The sequence below is a fragment of the Podarcis tiliguerta genome (assembly GCF_965153285.1).
Source record: "Podarcis tiliguerta genome assembly, chromosome: 2".
Lineage (NCBI taxonomy): Eukaryota > Metazoa > Chordata > Lepidosauria > Squamata > Lacertidae > Podarcis > Podarcis tiliguerta.
In genome coordinates, this window is record NC_139535.1 from 22,775,380 (window position 1) to 22,796,501 (window position 21,122).

At 43.6% G+C, this 21,122-nt stretch overlaps 2 protein-coding genes across 5 annotated transcripts in view; one reads left to right on the forward strand and one right to left on the reverse strand.

Moving 5' to 3' along the window:
• Positions 1 to 21,122, reverse strand: part of FHIT (fragile histidine triad diadenosine triphosphatase) — a 1,035,351-nt gene that overhangs the window by 857,071 nt on the left and 157,158 nt on the right. For 2 of the 4 annotated variants that reach the window (XM_083426849.1, XM_083426854.1), the window contains exon 3: positions 4,469 to 4,502. The exons of the other annotated variants lie outside the window; for them this stretch is intronic. The gene's annotated coding sequence lies outside the window, so the exon portion shown is untranslated. The remainder of the gene's footprint in view (positions 1 to 4,468; positions 4,503 to 21,122) is intronic. 4 annotated transcript variants of the gene reach the window in all.
• The window catches only part of LOC310672864 (uncharacterized protein), a gene marked incomplete at its 3' end in the record, with an annotated part of 139,615 nt that overhangs the window by 46,820 nt on the left and 71,673 nt on the right, over positions 1 to 21,122 (forward strand). The gene's annotated exons all lie outside the window — the stretch shown is intronic.

Here is a 21,122-nt window from a genome sequence, read left to right on the forward strand (position 1 = left end):
CCATGAGCGTTAAAACTTTTCCTGTTTTTCCAGTATATTTTAGTATTTTTTTCTTACAGAAGTTATTCCAAACCAGTCAAAATTTCAATGTCCCCATAACAGTCTTTCAAATATTGTTTGAATATGTTCCAATCTTTTTTAAATTTGTTTTGTTTGATCGCTTATCTGCCCAGTCAACTTGTCCATCTCTGCGTACTCCATTCATTTGGTCAACCAATCTTTTTTGGTCAGTAAACATTCCCTTTTCCAGTTCTGCGCAATCACAGTGGTGTTGGCGTACATGAATACTTTCTTTAAATCTTTTGGAATCTCATTTCCCACAATCCCCAATAGGAATGCTTCTGGTTTGGTGGGGGGGGAATTAAACCACTGACTAATCCTAAAGAGAATCTGTTCTCTTATCATATGACTGCTAAGTTTATTCCACAGACTTAGGTGATTTAATTTGCATGCAGCATTCTGAAAATCCAAAATCTTAACCATTGTTTGCTTTTTAGTTTTGATGCACACTGCTCAGAAACTTCTGTCATTAAGCAGCATATAAATGGATTAAATAAATAAATATGCAATGGCTGTGTTCCCATTAAACAAGTAGCCTTGCTTTATTCAGCTCAAATTCTCCCTCCTCTCTCCTCTCACATTGCTAGGTCAATGTTGGAAGTTTTCCCTTTCGGTTCCCTGTTTTGTCTGAACATTCAGATTGTGGTTTAACACTAACAATGGCCAATTTCAAAGCCAGCCACCTTCAAACAATGGCCATAGTTAAACCGCATTACCTAATTCAGACAAAATAAGAAGCCACAGTTTGCTAAAAACTGAAAGCAAACCTTCTGAATTCTTCCTCCCAGCTGTTTGAGATGAAGAGAAGGAAAAGGGAGCCCACAATCTTGTGGCTCACCATGGTTCTTCTAGACCATAGTTTATTGTTGCATGCACATATAACCATTGTCTACTGAATCATCTTTGCTTGTTTGTTCAAAGAATTCTTAGAAGTTAGTGAAGCAGGACTTCCATTACTTTTATTATTTAATTTGTTATTTATACAATTCCCATTTTAAAAAATGAAACATGTAAAACAGTTCTGGTGGCAGCACAGACCCTGCAAACAAATTCTCCTAACGGAAGTGCAGATTTCTAAGTCTGCTAAAATTGTACGCACATTTGAATAAATGCAATTAACCTTTTATTTTGTTGCCATAAACAGGATGGATGGCTTTCCACCAAGCAGCCAGCCCTCAAGGAACACAATGATTTTGAATAATTGTTTTTAAAAATCCGTACAGCTTCATTCTGCTATATACAGAATCCCTGAGAGATCATCTCATCACCTCCATGTTCTAAGATGACCTTTAAGATAGACACAGGATAAATACGCCACCTTCGCACCAAATCAAGTCTGCGAGGGTGCGCAGACAGTAGGACTGTGCAAACGTGCCTCAATCCATTTTGAGATTAATTCACACTTTCATCCAGTGTTTTCTGTTCAGCTGCAGCTGGTTTATTTTGCTGCTGCGGAGATACACTTCTTCTTTTTTTACGTATATCATAGCAAACTGACTTCCAATGTTGACGGATACGGGAGATTAATTAGTTTACCATTACCCATCTTTAGGAGGGAGAGGTTGTAAGTCCAATATAGAAATAAATAAAACCCAGGGCATATTCATGCCGTCAGGCACTATGACAACAGAATACCGGACTAAATTAAGTTTTGGCTTTCTCCAGCAGAGCTCTCCTTATGTTCTTATGGTGATCATTTGCACTTGGTACATAGTTTCCTTAACTATTTTCCAGTTATTGTTTCAAAGGTTGCTGTTTTTTGTTTTTTAAGTCTGACTAGTGTGGTTAACATATAATTTCACTCTGTTCCTATTGAGCTCAAATACTGTATTTTCCCATTAGACCACAATCAATCCAGGCTGCAATTATCTCCATACACAACAGTTGAAGGGTATGGGGTTTCTTTTCCAAGAATTCATTGTTTTGTGATGTTGACACATAGTTGCAATTTCCAGTAAGGCCTGCATTATATCAAAATGGCTGCACTAGCCTGTCCAGCTGTGGTTGATGGAAATTACTGGAGGGCAACAGTGGTATCTGAGAAAAAGCAATGGGAGCATCATTATAGTGGTCCATTTAGCAGGGTCAGGGATGCAATATCAGTATAAGTCTCTGAATGTGAAGACTGTCAGTGAATTGGATCTCCTAAGGGGAAGTCCGGAAGACCTATGATATAAGCCATTTTGGAAAAGCTCTGCAGATCAGGAAATATCAGAGATCAATATTTTATGCTAAATCATCTCTTAGGTGAAGTGATCTACATGCTCACTGACATTTTCTACATACTAATATAACCTCCTATCAACTGGATTATTAGTTAAGCATCTAAGCCCTTTCCCACAAGGAGTATAGCATACAGTGGTACCTCGGGTTACATAACGCTTCAGGTTACAGACTTCACTAACCCAGAAATAGTACCTCGGATTAAGAACTTTGCTTCAGGATGAGAACAGAAATCGTGCTCCGGTGGCGCGGCGGCAGCAGGAGGCCCCATTAGCTAAAATGGTGCTTCGGGTTAAGAACAGTTTCAAGTTAAGAACGGACCTCTTGAATGAATTAAGTACTTAACCCGAGGTACCACTGTACAGCATACTAGGCATTTTGCCCTCCTCATATCTCTGCCTGCAGCCATTACATTCACTCTTTTAACATATTTCTTTCTTATTTATAAAATGTGTTTGTAAGCCTTCTGCAGAGCCACGCCCTCACAAAACAACATGCATAGAAAGGAAGATACAAGTTACATTACGTAGATTGGATAGCTGTACAATTGCCAAGAGAAAACTGCTGTGAATCACATAAGGCATTAACACTCTTTAGGAAAGGCAAGAGTAAAGGCTTTCAAGGTGCTCTTAAAAGCCAATATATAAGGGAGGCCCAAACACAAGTCATTTGGAAAGGAGTTCCATAAACATGGGGCCACTAGCAAGAAGGCCCTGTATCTCATGCACACCAACCTTATCAATGAACATGCATATTAGATGTCCAGAGCAGGCACCTCACCTTGGATTTCTAAGCTGTTGTGAGGCAGTAGGTTTGCAATCTGGTAAGAGTGTACCTGTTGCTTGGCCCTATTTATAAATAAGCCAAATATTTTAAAATGCCCTAAGTCTCCAGCGATTTCTCTTTCAAAGGAAAGCAAAACCCAGTTGGTGACGTCCCTGAAATTTCGTACATGGAACAATATTAATACACAGACACCCTCCCACGCTCACCAGCGACATCCCCTCTAGGCAGGAGATGGTGGGGGGAGACCTGCCTACTTAAGCCCATCTTATGGAAACATCTCCAGTTAGTATCTTCTGTGATAACCAGTCACCTGTATCAGTCACCACTGTGGTGTTGTGGTTAAGAGCGGTAGACTAATAATCTGAGGAACTGGGTTCGCGTTTCTGCTCCTCCACATGCATCTGCTAGGTGACCTTGGGCTAGTTACACTTCTCTGAAGTCTCTCAGCCCTACTCACCTCACAGAGTGTTTATTGTGGGGGGGGGAGGGAAAGGAGAATGTTAGCCGCTTGGAGACTCCTTCAGGTAGTGATAAAATGGGATATCAAATCCAAACTCTTCTTCTTCTTCTTACTCAATCAAAGAAATACTTTGATTGAATCATTGGTTGACATGGCTTGACCACATAAGAAGTCTCTACAGAATCCCATCTTATAAACACAAACTAATAATAATAATAATAATAATAATAATAATTTATTTATACCCTGCCCCAGCCACTCTGGGTGATTCCCAAAAGAATATTAAAAACACAATAAAACATCAAACATTAAAAACTTCCCTAAACAGGGCTGCCTTCAAATGTCTTCTAAAAGTCATATAGTTGTTTATTTCCATCTGATGGGAGGGCGTTCCACAGGGCAGGCGCCACTACCGAGAAGGCCCTCTGCCTGGTTACCTGCAACCTCATTTCTCGCAGTGAGGGAACTGCCAGAAGGCCATCAGCGCTGGACCTCAGTGTCCGGGCTGAGCGATGGGGATGGAGATGCTCCTTCAGGTGTACTGGGCCGAGGCAGTTTAGGGCTTTGAATTGTGCTCAGAAATGTAATAGGCGCCAATGATAAGCTTGGAGAAGACCCAAATATATCCTCTAGGCTACCCACTCCAACCTACCTAATCCTGTAACAATATTTTTACATTGGCATCCAAATGAGACCACACAATAGCTAGGATCCAAAGGACCACTTTTCAGCCACCTTCTTCCTCCTTCCCCATAAAGCTGCTCCTGTGGCTTGCAGACGTTTGGGTACAGCATCCCAGTAAGGGCTTAGAAAAGGGGATTGGAAAACTCCCATGCCCAAAAGCACTTGATGTGCACAAACAAAAGGGTCTTGGCTACCACTTCCTAAGAATCCGTTCCGAATGTCTGCTGCTACAATCCAAGTAAAATGATTGCTCACCTTATTCATTCCAAGGAGTTAACATTCCAGGACACTGAAAAGAAAAGAGGGAATCACTAACTCACTCATTCTGCTCAAGAATTAATGCACGCTAAAAATGCTTTTGTAAGCTTAAAATGAAACCAATTTTATTTTCTTTAAGATCATGCATTCGCCAAACGAAAACATAAATCTGATGTAATAACCTACAACAGAAATGAAACTTGACACATTTCCCTGTTACCAGATGCAAAACTGAGGAGATCTAAGAATAAAATGCATGTCTTCAAAGTCTTATAATTTTAAACACTGTTATTTGTCTAGTTCCCAGTGAACGTACGCCTGCTTAACAGAAGGGGTTTAACTGAAAGCTAAGTTAAACTGTATTGGATACAATAGTGGCAATCGTATGTAAAACTCATTCCTTGTTAATCAAACAATTAAGTAATTCAGAATCAAACATCAAGAACACACACCTTAGGTTTCTACAAGATTGTGTAGCCTACACATTTTTTACACTCACCACTTCTACCAATTATGATGTTCAAACACAGCATCACATTTTGAGATGGTATCTCTTTTTAAATAAGTGTAATGCAGCCAGGGCAATTTAAGAAGCTTACTGAACACCCTGGACAAGACAACTCCATTCCACATTAGTTATACTCTCACAAGGAAGGGACACGGGTGGCGCTGTGGTCTAAACCACTGAGCCTCTTGGGCTTGCCGATCGGAAGGTCAGTGGTTCGAATCCGCACGACAGGGTGAGCTCCCGTTGCTCTGTCCCAGCTTCTGCCAACCTAGCAGTTCGAAAGCACGCCAGTACAAGTAGATAAATAGGTACTGCTGTGACGGGAAGGTAAACGGTGTTTTTGTGTGCTCTGGCACTCGTCCCGATGTCCTGTTGCACCAGAAGCGGTTTAGTCCTGCTGGCCACATGACCCGGAAAGCTGTCTGTGGACAAACGCCAGCTCCCTCGGCCTGAAAAGTGAGATGAGCGCCTCACCCATAATCACCTCTGACTGGACTTAACTGTCCAGGGGTCCTTTACCTTTACCTTACCTTACTTTCACAAGTTTCAAAGAATTGAAAAGTCAACTGCTCTTTGTCTCCACTACGTTACCCATACTAAGGCAGGGTATTCACCTAATAAGTCCTATGGTGAAATAACAGTCCACTGGGAGAGGAAAGAGGAGACCATTCTGTATAGCAAGCTGAAATGTTTTTGCAGGCAGACTGATCAGAAGACCATAACATCGAGTCCTTCCCCATCCATTCCCAGAATTCTTGCGGACGGAATGGGTTTTAAAGCTATGTTGCATACACAGCGTAAGAATTAAAACAAAAGAACTAGACTCTACAGCAGACAGGATTTACAAGCAGTACAAAATAATCGTTTTAACTTAGGTTAGTTTAATGGCAAAGAATCTAATCAACTGTTAAGAAACTTAGCTGACCCTCCTTTGGAGAGAAAAAAATTAATTCAGGAGCAGGTAGCTAAAATGGTGGGATCCCTATATTGTTGCTCTATGCAAGGTTTCCCAGACTTGGCTCACCAGCTGTTTTCGAACTACCACAACTCCCATCATTCCAGTTGTCAGGGATGATAGGAACTGTAGTCCAAAACAGCAGTAAACCTAAATTTGGGAAACTTTGCTCTATTGTATTGCCCTATTAGTCTGGCTCTGAATAAGCCAACCCTAAAAGAAAGGCAAAAGATCGAAAAACATGATTTGAAACTGGATGCAGAATTCTGCTGAAGTTATTACTGGCTGCAAACTAGAAAAGCAGTCAATTTGAATTATTAGCAATGGGAAATATGGTACATTAAGTTCTATTCATTTCAAACTTTTTTTAAAAAAAAATGACAATTTAATATGGTGACATTTACCCGAGACACAGCTGTTCACTTAGCTATGGCTACTTAATACATAGATGTCAATGCTAGAGGCAAGCTCAAAGCTTCCACGGAAATGGGGGAGGACCCTTTTGATATAGATTCATTTCTTTCCTGCAATGCAGTGCTTAATTTTGCCAATTAGAAAGCCTGGGGTTAAAGCGTGGTTTAAATCACACATGCTCCCAATTGTTGGCTACATGAAGACAGGTTGTACTACTTGGCAGTGACAAAAATATGCAACCTTCAAAAGAAGACTCAAAAAAGTTGGCACAGATGAGAAAGCAAATCCCCACTTCAAATCTAACTTCAGTCTAAAACTCACCGGATCAGGGGTCACCAAACCAGCACCCATAAAGGCTTTGTGACTTTGACCCAGTATACCTGAAGGAGCGTCTCCACCCCCATCTTTCAGACACTGAGGTCCAGCTCCGAGGGCTTTCTGGCAGTCCCCTCACTGTGAGAAGAGGGCCTTCTCAGTAGTGGCGCCCGCCCTGTGGAACACCCTCCCATCAGATGTCAAGGAAATAAGCATATATCTGACTTTTAGAAAGACATCTGAAGGTAGCCGCGTTTGGGGAAGTTTTTAATGTTTGATGTTTGATTGTATTTTGAATACATTGGTACCTCGGGTTACAGACGCTTCAGGTTACAGACTCCACTAACCCGGAAGTAGTAACTCGGGTTAAGAACTTTGCTTTAGGATGAGAACAGAAATCGTGTGGCGGCGGCGCGGCGGCAGCGGGAAGCCCCATTAGCTAAAGTGGTACCTCAGGTTAAGAACAGTTCCAGGTTAAGAACGGACCTCCAGAATGAATTAAGTTCTTAACCAGAGGTACCACTGTATTCTGTTGGGAACAGCCCAGAGTGGCTGAGGAAACCCAGCCAGATGGGTGGGGTATAAATATTATTATTATCATTATCATTATTATTAGCTAATCAGTAATCAGCTGCAGGTGGAGCCACTTCGTCTTCTCCCCCTTCAGGCTGCTGTTCAGCAGGTGAAGCTGACCCTTGGCCCATGACAATTATACCTTGGATGCCATATATCACAATATGACTATCCTCGATTTAAAAAGTTGGGTACACACCATATATCTGAAGCACCCCCCGCAAAAGAATCCTCGGAACGCTAGCTTCTTAAGGGTGCCAAGATCTACAGCTGTGGGGGGTAAACTAAAACTTCCAGATTATTTGGGTGAAATAATGGCCTTTCATCAGTGTATAGTGGCAACACACAGACTGAATTAATCTCCATGCCAGCCAACACTCCCGGGATAGGGAGGAGGCCAGGGAGAGCTCCGTTCTTTATAGCCGATTCCAAATATGGTTAGATGACATTCATATGGCAGTATACCAATAACCTATGTTTGTACTTTAGAAGGTAATTATTTCCTTCTAACTATACAATTACCGTAGAATATAAATACTAGTGACCTTGATTTAAGCAACGCAGCCCTTGAATATTTCAAGATAAGCTTCCCACATCGGTAAAAGCTGAGAGGAGGGTCACAAGGGAGAACCGTTTAGCCTAAGTCCCAGCATGATTTTACAGCCCCCTTCTAAGATCCTCAAGCCTTTTTAAAGAGCTTTTGTTATTTGGAATATTTCCAGTAAGCACTAAGCATTAAAACAGCACCTGTGCAGCTGCTAAGTTGAATCACCTGTTCGTTGCCCTAGAGAATTAAAAAAGCATTTAATACAATATTATAGAAAGTTGACACAGAGAGAGAGAGAGACCAGAAGGAAAAAGAGAGGAAGCAGGGTGGGGAAGAACCTGTTTCGCACTTCTAAAAAGAATGTGTTTAATTTGCCACTGGAGGAAAAGCCCACTAGCATGGAAACTGAAAGCAGTATTCTGAATGTGAGGGAAGAGACTTTCCTCACTCACCCTGATTCAGCACCTCTCTGGCTTGTATCACCTTTTTGGCTTCCATCAGTTATGTCCTGCCTTTCTAAATGTGACTAAGGCTACGATCCAAGCTGACTGACTAGGAATAAGACCACTACATATATTAAACTCCTCTGATTAAATATTAACTCTGTTTCTCCCTCCCTCCCTGCCTCCCACCACTTCTCTCTCTCGCTCTCTCGCTCTCTCTCTCTCACACACACACCCTTGACATGGCTTGTTAGTGCCAAAAGTGGAAGCAACACAATTTGTTGCCTCCAGTTCCCCGTGTTATTTATTGCAATCCAGAGGATGCAGAGTAATTGGAAAGCTGATAAGCTCCTCCACACATACGTTAAAATGAGATTTAAGTTAGCGCTCCGAAAGAGTCCTGGGGGATTGTAAATGAAAGTTTTATAAGCACTGATATATGCACATATTATTAACTCCAGTCGTAATACCTTATTTAAACAATTAGCCTCCACTTCAAAGAATCGGCCCCACTGAAATTTTGCAGGACGACTCCTCGGCGCCAGGTCTCATTCTCACAGCCAACCGCAGCAAAACCGGAGTCGGTTATTATTATTATTATTATTATTATTATTATTATTATTATTATTAGAATTTATATACCGCCCTATACCCAGAGGTCTCAGTTACGGGAAGGAAGCCACGTACATTCTGCTTGGTAATCCACTTCCCCAGTATTCAGGGCTGCCCCTTCCCCACTTTTTTGTGGGGAGGGGGTAGGGAAAGGAAGCAGCACTCCACAGCCATAATCAAGGAGTCTTGTCTGGTGGGAATATAATTAGAATTCCCTGCCAGAGCTTCCCCTTCTGATAAAGGTGTACTCAGCATGTGTGTATACTAAAAAATTCCACATTGCTGTTCTTGGCATTTAATTAGGGGGTAAAGTAAAACGTGCAGGACTGGAATTTTAAGTGTTGGTTTAATAACCTTTATCCAGCTCATTTCTCAATGATTTTCTTCCTCTCTGGAGAGGCTTCTAATGTCAAACTGTGGTATTAAGGTGAGTCATGGTTACTGAAGAGGCACAAGGAAAGTACATGACAGAATTTCTTAATTTTAAGATTGCTGGCGGGGTGGGGAGGGGCGTTGTGCAGAAGAAGCTGAAGTCTTCCCTTCATTTCAGAAATAACACAGAGAAAGCTTATACCTCATGAGCAGTAGGGGAAATGGGAGGTGGGGCACTCAAGACTTGAAAACATAAGAATAGCCTACTTAGTCCAGCATCCTTTTCTCACAGTGGCCTAACAAATGCCCTTGGAAAGCTTGCAAACAGCACAATTCTCCCCTTTGCCGGCATCAACAACTTGTCTTCAGAAGCGTATTGTCTCCCATTGTGGTGGCAGAGGAGAGCCATCGTGGCCAGTTGGTTATTTTTAACAAGTACGGAATGATAATCTTGCCCGCATCAAGGACAAAATGCCGTCCACACCTGTTTTATCCTTTTATTTGTCAAAATTTATAGCTCACCCTAACGCAGAAGGTTTCCTGCAGTATCAGAAGATTTGTAAAACAGAATGATTATTGATATTGCTTTTTAAAGCTTTCGTTTGAAGATAATGTAAAGCAGTCAGATGAGAAGGCAGCTAAAGTATCCGGTGCTTCTTATTCTCAGCCTCTGAGGGATGTATCCACGGTTGGTGAAACTAAGAGAAAACTCAATTGGTAGCTCCATTAATTGGGTGGAACTTAGTTGAAATTAACAGAAAATGTTTGCTTAAACAAAAAGCCACTTTCACAATGTACTCTGGTCCAGAATTTGATGGCGCGCTGGAGGAAGAGAAGGAGTCCCCAAACTGAGGGACAGTCAAATATAGTACTTCTTTATACATTGTCCAATGCTCTTGATAAGCGGAGAGTATGCCCAGGATCAGAGTTAGTTACAGAAAGAGTAGATTTCCATGCCAACCAGCAGAAAGACCACATTATCCACATGTCAACTGACATCCCACACTGGAACGCCAAATAATCCCAAGTGCAGGGCTATAGCGATATCCACTCTTTCCTGGGAGTTTGTGGAGGGGGGTGGGCTTTCCCCACACAAGTGTTTGCAGCAGTTTGATGGTGCAGCAGCATGGGAAGGACAGAGAGGGAGGCAAGGAGAGCAGCAACACTTTCCCGGTCTTTCTCTTCCCTGAAAGCTGCAGCCATTAGGACAGCAAGCAAGTCAGCCCCGCAAGCATCCCCTGCAACGTCTGGCAGCTCCATGCGGTGGAAGTTGTTAGGCTCCAAGACACAAGAGCAGAGGAGGCAGCTCTCCTGATGCCATGGAGAAGCGGAGGCAGATTTAAATCCCAGAACTTCAAATATATAAAATATATAAAATATATAAAAGGATGTCACATAGAGGAGGGAGAAAGGTTGTTTTCTGCTGCTCCAGAGAAGCGGACACGGAGCAATGGATCCAAACTACAAGAAAGAAGATTCCACCTAAACATTAGGAAGAACTTCCTGACAGTAAGAGCTGTTCGACAGTGGAATTTGCTGCCAAGGAGTGTGGTGGAGTCTCCCTCTTTGGAGGTCTTTAAGCAGAGGCTTGACAACCATATGTCAGGAGTGCTCTGATGGTGTTTCCTGCTTGGCAGGGGGTTGGACTCGATGGCCCTTGTGGTCTCTTCCAACTCTATGATTCTAACTTCTTTGTGAAATGTGTCCACAGTTCAACACTCTCTCACTTTCTGTCTCCCAATCACCTTCTCCATGAAGCCCTTTGTTCTCACTTCTGAGGAAACAAAGAATAAGCAACCACATTCATTCACTCCCCTCCCCCATTACTGTTACCTTTGTTTTCTTTCTACCTATTTTCTCCGTTTCTTATGGAATCTAATTTTGTGTTCACCTGTGTCGGGAGCTTTTTAAAAAAAGCTTATGCAACTCTGCAAAGTGCCAAGTACACCAATGGCCCTGTTTAAGCAAACAAGTGAGAGCTGGACCATACAGAAGGCTGGTTGCTGAAGAATTGATGCTTTTGAATTATGGTGCTTGAGAGTCCCATGGACTGCAAGAAGATCAAACCTCTCCATTCTGAAGGAAATCAGCTCTGAGTGCTCACTGGAAGGACAGATCATGAAGGTGAGGCTCCAATACTTTGGCCACCTCATGAGAAGAGAAGACTCCCTGGAAAAGACGCTGATGTTGGGAAAGATTGAGGGCACAAGGAGAAGGGGACGGCAGAGGACGAGATGGTTGGATAGTGTTCTCGAAGCTACCAGCATGAGTTTGACCAAAGTGCGGGAGGCAGTGGAAGACAGGAGTGCCTGGCATGCTCTGGTCCATGGGGTCACGAAGAGTCGGACACGACTAAACGACTAAACAAGAACAACAAACAAATCTGAGCATAATAGTTTTGCACACAATCCAACAATGAGATAGGGGAACCAACTTTCTACCTTCCATACTTGATCTCATATGTGAAAAAAGACCAGGAAGAGAAACTTCAATGGCATGCCATGACTTTCATTTCTTTCCTGGCTGCTGCCCCACAGTCGTTGCTTTTCACATCAAGGTCATCGCGGATACCTGCTTGCCAGCCGCATTTCCATCTGCAAACGTCCCATCGGTTAGTGCTTGTTATTTGGAATCCAAGCGCTGCACATCAGGGTAACAAGCTGGTAATCACAATGGAGCGATTGTTTTGAGCAACGGACAACAAAAGCTGCTGTTCTTTCTTTGTCACAGTGACAGCTTGAAGAAGGCTCACTCAGCCTTACTCTTCCCTGAGATTTTAACTAAGTCGGGGGATGTCACGGAAGTTCGTCTTACAAAGTTTTCTTTGTATTCTATCTGCTGCCGACATCATCTACAAGCAGCGCACAAAAGAATCGCAGCCCTACAAATCCATTATTGAAGTTGATGAAAGCACAAAGCCAACAGCCTAATCTTTGTAGTCACAAACTGACCCTGCAAAAGGTAAGGGCAGCGAAGAGCATAGCATGTGATACGGCGACAATGCCGTTATGCTTACGATGCCACTCTCCACCGCAACCCTTGACTTGTTCTTTAAAGCTTCCCTTTTATACCTTTTATTTGTGCGTTGCAACACACCATGCTTATTTTAAGCTTCGAGATGAAACGTACACAAAGCTTGGTTTTAAAAGCCACCGGCTCAGTTGTTGATTATTATTGGACAGAAATACAATTCACAACCTTCTTTTCTGGGAGGTGGAAAAACAAGGAGCATCAAAATGCAGACTGGATGGCTCAGCCAGCAGAGCATCAGTCTCTTAATCTCAGGACCGTAGGTTTGAGTCCCCTTATTTGGGCAAAAATATTCCTGCATTACAGGGGGTTGGACTAAATCAGTGTTTCCCAACCTTTTTCTGACCATGGCCCCCTTTCGACCTTGCTTCCTTCCTGTGCCCCCCCCCCCCCAGGCATAGCCAAGAGGGGCAGGGAAGCATCCGCCCTCCCAAAAAGTAAAAATACAAATCTGAGGTTCTGTCCCCACTAACAAAAGCCTGCCCCCCAACAAAAATCCTGGTACACCAATCCCTTCTCCCCTCCGGTCCTCCTGGTAGAAAGGTAGCTACTTAAATGTTTTCTTCGTATATATAACATTTTTATAATTTATAGAAAATACAGTTACATAAAATGATAGGAACATCATCATCATCAATTGTATTTATACCCCGCCCTCCCCAGCCAAGACCGGGCTCAGGGCGGCTAACATCAGGTATAAAAACAACTGATTAAAATACAACGTAAAAACAAGATTAAAATACAACATTAAAATGCAGCCTCATTTCAGTAGAAACTCAAATCAAAAACTTTTTGGGGATGAAAATGTCAAATCTTCACCAAGGCCAACTATCCAGACTGGTCCTACGTGGGCCAGAAAAAAAGCCAGGGAAGTCCCCAAATAGGAGTTTCATCACAGAAGGAAAAGGAAAGAGGGGGAGGGGATCAGGCTGATTCCAAGCCAAAGGCCAGGCGGAACAACTCTGTCTTACAGGCCCTGTGGAAAGAAATCAGATCCCGCAGGGCCCTGATCTCATGAGACAGGGCTGGAGCCAGTGTTGAAAAGGCCCTGGCTCTAGTTGAGGCTATTCTGACTTCCTTAGGGCCCGGGACCACTAGGGTGTTGCTATTGATGGACCTTAAGGTCCTCCATGGGGCATACCAATGAAATATTGTTGAAGCAGAAAAACACATGGAATCATGGAGCTGGAAGGGACCCCAAGGGCCATCTTTCTAGTGCAACCCTCTGCAATGTAGGATACTCAGCTAAAGCATCCATGACAGTTGACCACCCAACCTCTGCTTAGAAACCTCCAAAGAAGGAGAGTCCAGAACCTCCCAAGGAAGATCCATCTTCCATGTATTATAAAAATTAAACAACACTTATTTGACCCCACTTACTTGACACAGAGGAGGAAACCTACAGATACAGTCCAAAAGGTGCACAGGGAGTTCTGTATATATGGGAGAATTTTAAAAAGCAAGTGGTCCTCACTGACCTGCTGCAAAAAGATATTGTCATCTGGAGGAGCGCTGGCTGCCTAGGTAAAACATTATAGCCCCCCACACCCTTCCCTGGGAATAAGGCTCATTGAACGTAGTGTGGCTTTCTTCTGAGTAGACATTTAGTTATTTACTAGATGCAAGTCAGCAGCACCAGAAGACTCTGCTTGGATAGGCGCTGGGGTGGATTGCACCCTGCACCTTGCAGAGTCAGACCCAGGCTGCCACCAGGCCCAGCACTGGCAGCAGCAATAAGTAGCTCCGGCTCACCCAGTCCTACCCACTGCCACCCCACCACCACACTTACCTGACCTGGGGGTTCTGGATCATGGGCTCTACTGGTCAAAATGGGAGCCTCAGCGATCGCCCTCTCCCGCCGTAAACAAACCAGGACTGCTCCAAGAAAACGCACGTGGCAAAAAGGAGCACTAGGCCCTGGTGGGCCACCCCCTTACCCGCTTGTGATTGGCCAAGCGGATTGCCAGCCAATCAGGATTTTTTTTTTCTTCACTTCTCAATTCCCTCTGTGGCCCCTAGTCTCTTGCTGTACCCCCCCCCCCCAATTTATGCATTTTTCACCTGGGTCCCCCTGAGAATATCCTGGGCGCCCCGGCTGCAAAACACTGGACTAGATTACCTTTGTGGTACCTTTCAACTCTATGATTCTATGATGCTATAAAACATTTTAAAGCAGCGTAAGAGACAAGTCCAATCCCACCTAAGCAGAAGCAGTTCCTAAGGTAACTAAGATGGCAATCTATGCCATGGATTTTGATGCAGAGCACAGCTTGTTCACATCCTTAAACATTTCTAGATCAATTAATATATTAAAATATAAGGACCTGAGCACAGAAAAGGATGCCATCAGTATACATTCAATTAGGATTTCAGTCCAAGACAATTATAGTACCGGGCAATGAAGATGTTTCCAACAAAGCATGTACAAATTTACAGGAATAGGCCGTTTTCTATTTCACACACAAAAATTTCAAGTTAAGAAACATAGAAAGCTATGCTTTAAAATGCTACAATTGGGTTGTTTGTTTTTATTTCACCTACCTTAGCCAGTCTTGTTTACAGTAGAAAGAGAATACCACCTTTCCCAAAACACCTTCCTAAAGAGTTAAGTAAGCTCAACTGATTTCAGTGGCACCTACTTCCAAGTAATTGTGTTTTCTACGGAGGTGAAGACAGTGCCGAGGAAATAAGAGTTCACAGTGACATCCACTGAAGAACTATCTCATTATCTAAAGAGGGGTTTCGGGAGATGACCCTTAGCCCCAAACAAGTTTAAACACTTACAATTAGGGTTAATTTGGTGGCGGTGAAAACCTATTTCTCCCTCTAATGAAAAAGATGACAAAACACACTGTGTGCTAGGTTATTCACACAGAATAGAGGTCACGAGTTTTGTCAAAACACGCCATATGCTTTTTTTTTTAAGGAGGAAGAGTCGGTTAACAAATATTGTGCGGTTTATGGCAGAATGTAATCCACCTTAGATACCAACAAGACAATTATAATATTATTTCCAAATGTGGAAGAGACACTGCACACATATGGAACATCTATTCTGCATGTGCTGCAGCATGTGGAATCCCACTGTTTGGGTACAAAAAGTGGGGAGAACAAAAGTGGGATCCCTGCTCTACACAGGCAATGAATGAAGGATGCACCCTGGACAGAAATCTGTTTCAGAATATTGCACCCACAGAAAGGGGAGTAGTGGTCAGGCAGTAGGGATATAAGATCCCGTTTTCCGTCCCACCCTGTATTCAATCACACACGGTTCTGCTTCCGTTCTGCTGCAGTTTGTTTTCTGCCAAAAACTATGTTGCCCAGAGGTAAAACTACACAGCTTGTGTTATTAGGTTCTCATTATGTTTTTCCATCCCAACCATTTCAATGCAAGTGAACTGTAATCAGTGCAGACCGAAAACAACAGCAATAGTGAATATCAAACGGACACGGGCCACATCTACTCCTGTTTCCGTCAGAATTCTGTGACATCCCTAATAACAAAATCTGTCCTCTGCTCCCTAGACATGACACTTTTGGTGTTTGGGTGTTTTTGAATTGTGAATAGGTTTATCTTAAGAATGGATTTTTTCATTAAAAAAATACTACTATTACAGTTACCACCAGTGAAAATGCATCACAGCATTTCTCTTACCTTTGAATTAAGACTGGGTGAATGAATCTATTTCACACACAACACATTTACATGTGTTCACCCATGAATCTATCCCACCCCATTTCTTTGTGAATCTGTGGGTTTTTTAATCTATGTAAAAATTCACATTTAAATGTATATCTCAATATAATGCATTTAAAACATCTGTGTTTTTTTATTTAAAAAATCAAGAACTGTGCTGGAGCACAGGAGAAGTTCCAACTACCATATTTTTCGCTCTATAGGACGCACTTTTTCCCCTCCAAAAATGAAAGGGAAATGTGTGTGCGTCCTATGGAGCGAATGCAGGGTCTTTGGCTTAAGCGATAGCAACGCAAAGCCCCCGAAGCGCAGAGGGAGAGCTCCCTCCGCGTTCTGGAGGCTTCACGTTGCTTTCACTGAAGCCTTTGGAGAGCAGTGGGAACTCGCAATGCACTCCAAAGGCTTCAGGTTCCTTTTGCTGAAGCCGGGAGAGCAAGACTCTCCTGGCTTCAGCAGAGAGGAAGAACTGCGCAGCGCCCCTTCAGCAAAGCAGGAGGAGAAATGGAAGGGGCTCTGTTACTCCTGCTGCTTCGTTGAAGGGGCACTGAGCAGAGAATTCCCCCCCCCCCATTTTCCCCCTCCTATGGTCCAGAGTGTCCTATGGTCCGGTGCATCCAATGGAGCGAAAATACGGTAATTTCTGATCCACACATTAATCCTGGTGGTGTAGATCAGCTGACTTTGCAAAGATCAAATCCCCTAAATAGCCCTGCTTTGCATCAAGTGCAAAGCAAGGTAAAAATTAAAGAGTCTGTCCAGTTAAGAAACATAGAAAGCTATGTTTCTTCAAGTTAAGAAACATAGAAAGTTACAAAAAATGATGCAACCTTTATCTAATCTCGTATTTTCTCTCGGTAGACATTCACATTCCACTTTAGCCCGCTCAAGTGCTAACAACATTGTTTAGTCATCAGCCAAAAAACAAACATCATTAGATTGCAACTTTGCACACAATCTAGTACTGTTTGTGTTCCTAGCAAAAGGGGCTCAGGCGCATTTGGGCAGTACCTAAAAACCACTTATGGGATTTTAGAACCTCATGGTAAAAAGTTCCTAATTCATTTTACAAAGCAAAGAGCCCCCTGAATTTTGTCCATGTACCATTTCACAACATGGGACATTTTTTCGTTGCCACAGTGTCCCTACTTAGACCAACAGAGGAGGACCAACTGATATCAACAAAGATGCCAAACTTTGGTCCTCTGGCTGGGACGGGACGATATGGGATTGAGGGGGCAACTCCCATCTCTAGCGGGGGTGCAATTAGTGCCAGCACCGTCCGTTAAGAGTTTGGGTGTAATCTTCGACACCTCCCTCTCCATGGAGGCGCAGATTGCAGCTATAACAAAGGCGGCATTTTTTCATCTCCGCCAAGCTAAGCAGTTGGCTCCTTACCTCTCTCGCCCTGACCTAGCCACTGTGATCCATGCGACGGTCACCTCCAGACTGGATTATTGTAACTCGCTCTACGTGGGGCTGCCCTTGAGACTGACCCAGAAACTCCAGAGGGTGCAGAATGCCGCAGCGAGACTCCTTACAGGGTCTTCACTGCGAGATCACATTCATCCGGTGCTATACCAGCTGCACTGGCTCCCGGTGGAGTACAGGATCAGGTTTAAGGTGCTGGTTTTAACCTTTAAAGCCCTATACGGCCTAGGACCCTCGTACCTACGGGACCGCCTCTCCTGGTATGCCCCACAGAGAAACCTACGCTCATCAAATAAAAACACCCTGAAGGTCCCAGGCCTCAGAGAGGTTAGGCTGGCCTCAACTAGAGCCAGGGCTTTCTCGGCTGCGGCTCCAATCTGGTGGAACGCTCTGTCACAAGAGACTAGGGCCCTGCGGGACCTGACATCTTTCCGCAGAGCCTGCAAGACAGAGTTGTTCCACCAGGCCTTTGGTCAGGTCCCAGCCTGACCCCCTCCTCTGGCAACCTGCACAGAATTTCCCTCAACGGTTGCCATTAATTTGACTTTAATTAATTTTTATAATGGAATGTTTTTAGAATGTTTGATTATTTGATTGTTTGATTATTTAATTGTTGTTAGCCGCCCTGAGACCGGCTTCGGCTGGGGAGGGCGGGATATAAATAAAATTTATTATTATTATTATTATTATTATTATTATTATTATTCTTTACACCATTTTATGTATTCCTTAGTTAGATTTTTTAAAAAGATGGCAACACAACTTTGACCTCAGAATTTATGGCAAATATCTAGGACATTCATTGAATATTGTCTGGAATAAAGAAAGATGGCAGAAAGATGTATTTCTGAATTTTGTAAAATTACACAACTTTGTTTTTAATGAACTATCCAACCAGCAAAAAAATGGAGTTTTGTTTTTGTTTTTTGAAATTTGGCATAATACTGTTCCCCGTACTTCCTCTAAGCATTTATTTCTATTGAGAATTTATTTGGATTTAACTCAGCCGCATCTGGTTTCTGCCAAGCTTAAAACATTAATCCACACATTAACAATCCTCGGCTGGCTTAAAACTAAGCCATATATTGCCTTTGTTAAAGCTACATAGGCTACCATAAACCTCCCTCCCCAAGGGCGAGTGGCCTCCCGTTCCCCTTACATTTATTTATACCATGCTGAAGTCACTCAAGAAGTTGAACAGAAGGAATATTAATCCATTGCGACAAAGGCTAGGCATGTGCGTGATCACACAGACACAAATATAAGGTACGTTCTACAATTGAAGCCAATGGCAACATTCCTATTGACTAAAGAGATGAGCCCCTTTCAGATGGTTCTCTTCAGTATGTTGGCATATGTGTGGAGAAGGGAATAGGAACATGCCAGCAGACTCTTCTCCCAATATCACATTCAGTGCAGCATCTGCAAAGGGCAGCCTTTGCATATTGAATGCCAATAAGCGTCTCGACAAGTGGGGAGCTTCCATCATGCTGAGCTCCCAGCTACATGGAAGCAGACATACATGGGCTCCCATTTTCAGACATCACATGGATTACCTTTCTCATAACACTAGAACTTGTGGTCACCCAATATAGTTGGAGGCAGGGAGGGTCAGGATGTGGGTGGTGCTGTGGGTTAAACCACAGAGCCTAGGGCTTGCCGATCAGAAGGTCGGCGGTTCGAATTCCCCACGACAGGGTGAGCTCCCGTTGCTCGGTCCCTGCTCCTGCCAGCAGTTCCAAAGCACGTCAAGTACAAGTAGATAAATAGGTACAACTCTGGCAGGAAGGTAAACGGCGCTTCCGTGCGCTGCTCTGGTTCGCCAGAAGTGGCTTAGTCATGCTGGCCACATGACCCGGAAGCTGTACGCTGGCTCCCTCGGCCAATAAAGCGAGATGAGCGCCGCAACCCCAGAGTCGGTCACGACTGGACCTAATGGTCAGGGGTCCTTTACCTATGTAGGGATATCGTGGAGCGGGGAGTGGGGTCCGGAGGGAGCACACTCCCCACCAGCAGGCAGCCACGTCTGCCTGCAGGCGTGACCTTGGGGTACAGGGAAAATCCCCCCTCAGACAAGCCACAAGCTATCTAGAACATCGTTCCCCATGTCTGACCTTTTGTGGTCTCAGCAGTTAGCGGTGTCCTGTCTGTGACCTCTTTTCCTTAGAGACCTTTTGTCTCCATTCGTCATACACTGTGCAAGGGGAAAATGACGCTGTGGAACAGGTGCCAAAATAGCTTTGTACCACCCCACGATTTTGGGACAGAAGATGTGTAAAGGTCACAGCCCCAAAATGTACCTGCCTAGCTTGCATATTTGTCACAATAAAAGGAGGCTTCACAGGAATGGCAGTAGCTCGCTTCAGACCACCTGTGCGCAGCTCACATGATGATCAACACCTGTCTTGGGCCTTCACTTCAACCTAGGTTCAGGACAGATAAAAGAAAGTACTTCTTCACAGATTGCATAGCTAAACTATGGCACTTGCTCCCACAGGAGGCAGGGATGGCCACCAACCTGCGTGGTTTTATAAGAGGACCAGGCAAATTCATAGAAACGAGGGCTATTGGTGGCTACTAGCCAATTAAGCTATGCTTTGCCTCCACAGTTGGAGACAGTAATGCTTCTGAATACCAGTTACTGGAAACCACAACATGGGAAACTGTTCTTGTGCTCAGATCTTGCTTGCTGGTTTCCCACAGGCATCTAGTTGGCCACTATGGGAACAGGATGCTGGACCAGACGGGCCACTGGCCTGATTCCTTCTTATGATCTTAATGGGTAGATACAGGGAGAGGGGCTACCAGAGTGCACAGTGTCCAGAGTGGCTCCAGTTCAACAGCTTTGGCCCCACTTGCTCAAATAAACATACACTAAAGTGTAGAAGACACCCACCTGAAGAGTTCTTTCAACGCTCTGAAAGCAGAATCTCCATATCAGGGATGGGCAGAAGACAATTTACCATTTCTGCAAGATAACTTTGCTACCCTTGAAAACCACTTCAGCCTCTCTGGGCCAATAAAAGTTAACCGTCCAACTATCTCCACACATTTATGGATTCATAAAAAGAACAAATAAAAGATGAAGACAGAGATAAGATCAGGATGCAATTGCTATTCCTCAGCATGTAGTTTCTGCCTGGTTCCCCTCCACCATAGTCCTGTTTTTTTTCATGAGGAATATCCATTTTCCCAGGGTTATGAAATATAATCCACACCTACTCATCTAAGTCATTTTGGCAAGCGACTAGCATTTAATTCGCTACTGCTAAAATCTGCACCACCAGGATTACATGGAACTGCTGAATCAGGAGTCAAGTCACAGGTATGCAACCAATCACTCAAAGATAGTTGACATCTTGCTTTCAGGCTCACTGTTGAATTACAGATCTAGGACAAGGACATAGAACCTCCCGGTGTTGTCAGAGTGCAACTCCCATCATCCCTATCCACTGTCCGTCCAACCATATCTGGAAAGTCATATATTCATCAACCCTGGCCTAGGGCTTTGGTCTTTAGCTGGTTGGCTGGGACCTAAGGTAGAGCTCAACAACAGTGCTACCACCAAACATGTACATAATAAAGAAGTCAGTGGAGTCTCCAAATACGTGTTAGGAGTAACCGTGAGTTCTAGTTCCGAAAAGTGTGAAGACTGCTAGTCTAGGAGACCTATCATGCATGGGCCTGTAGCATCAAGGACACCACTGGTTAGTTCACTGACTGACTTGTCAGCCAGGCCAATCCATTGAATTTCAGA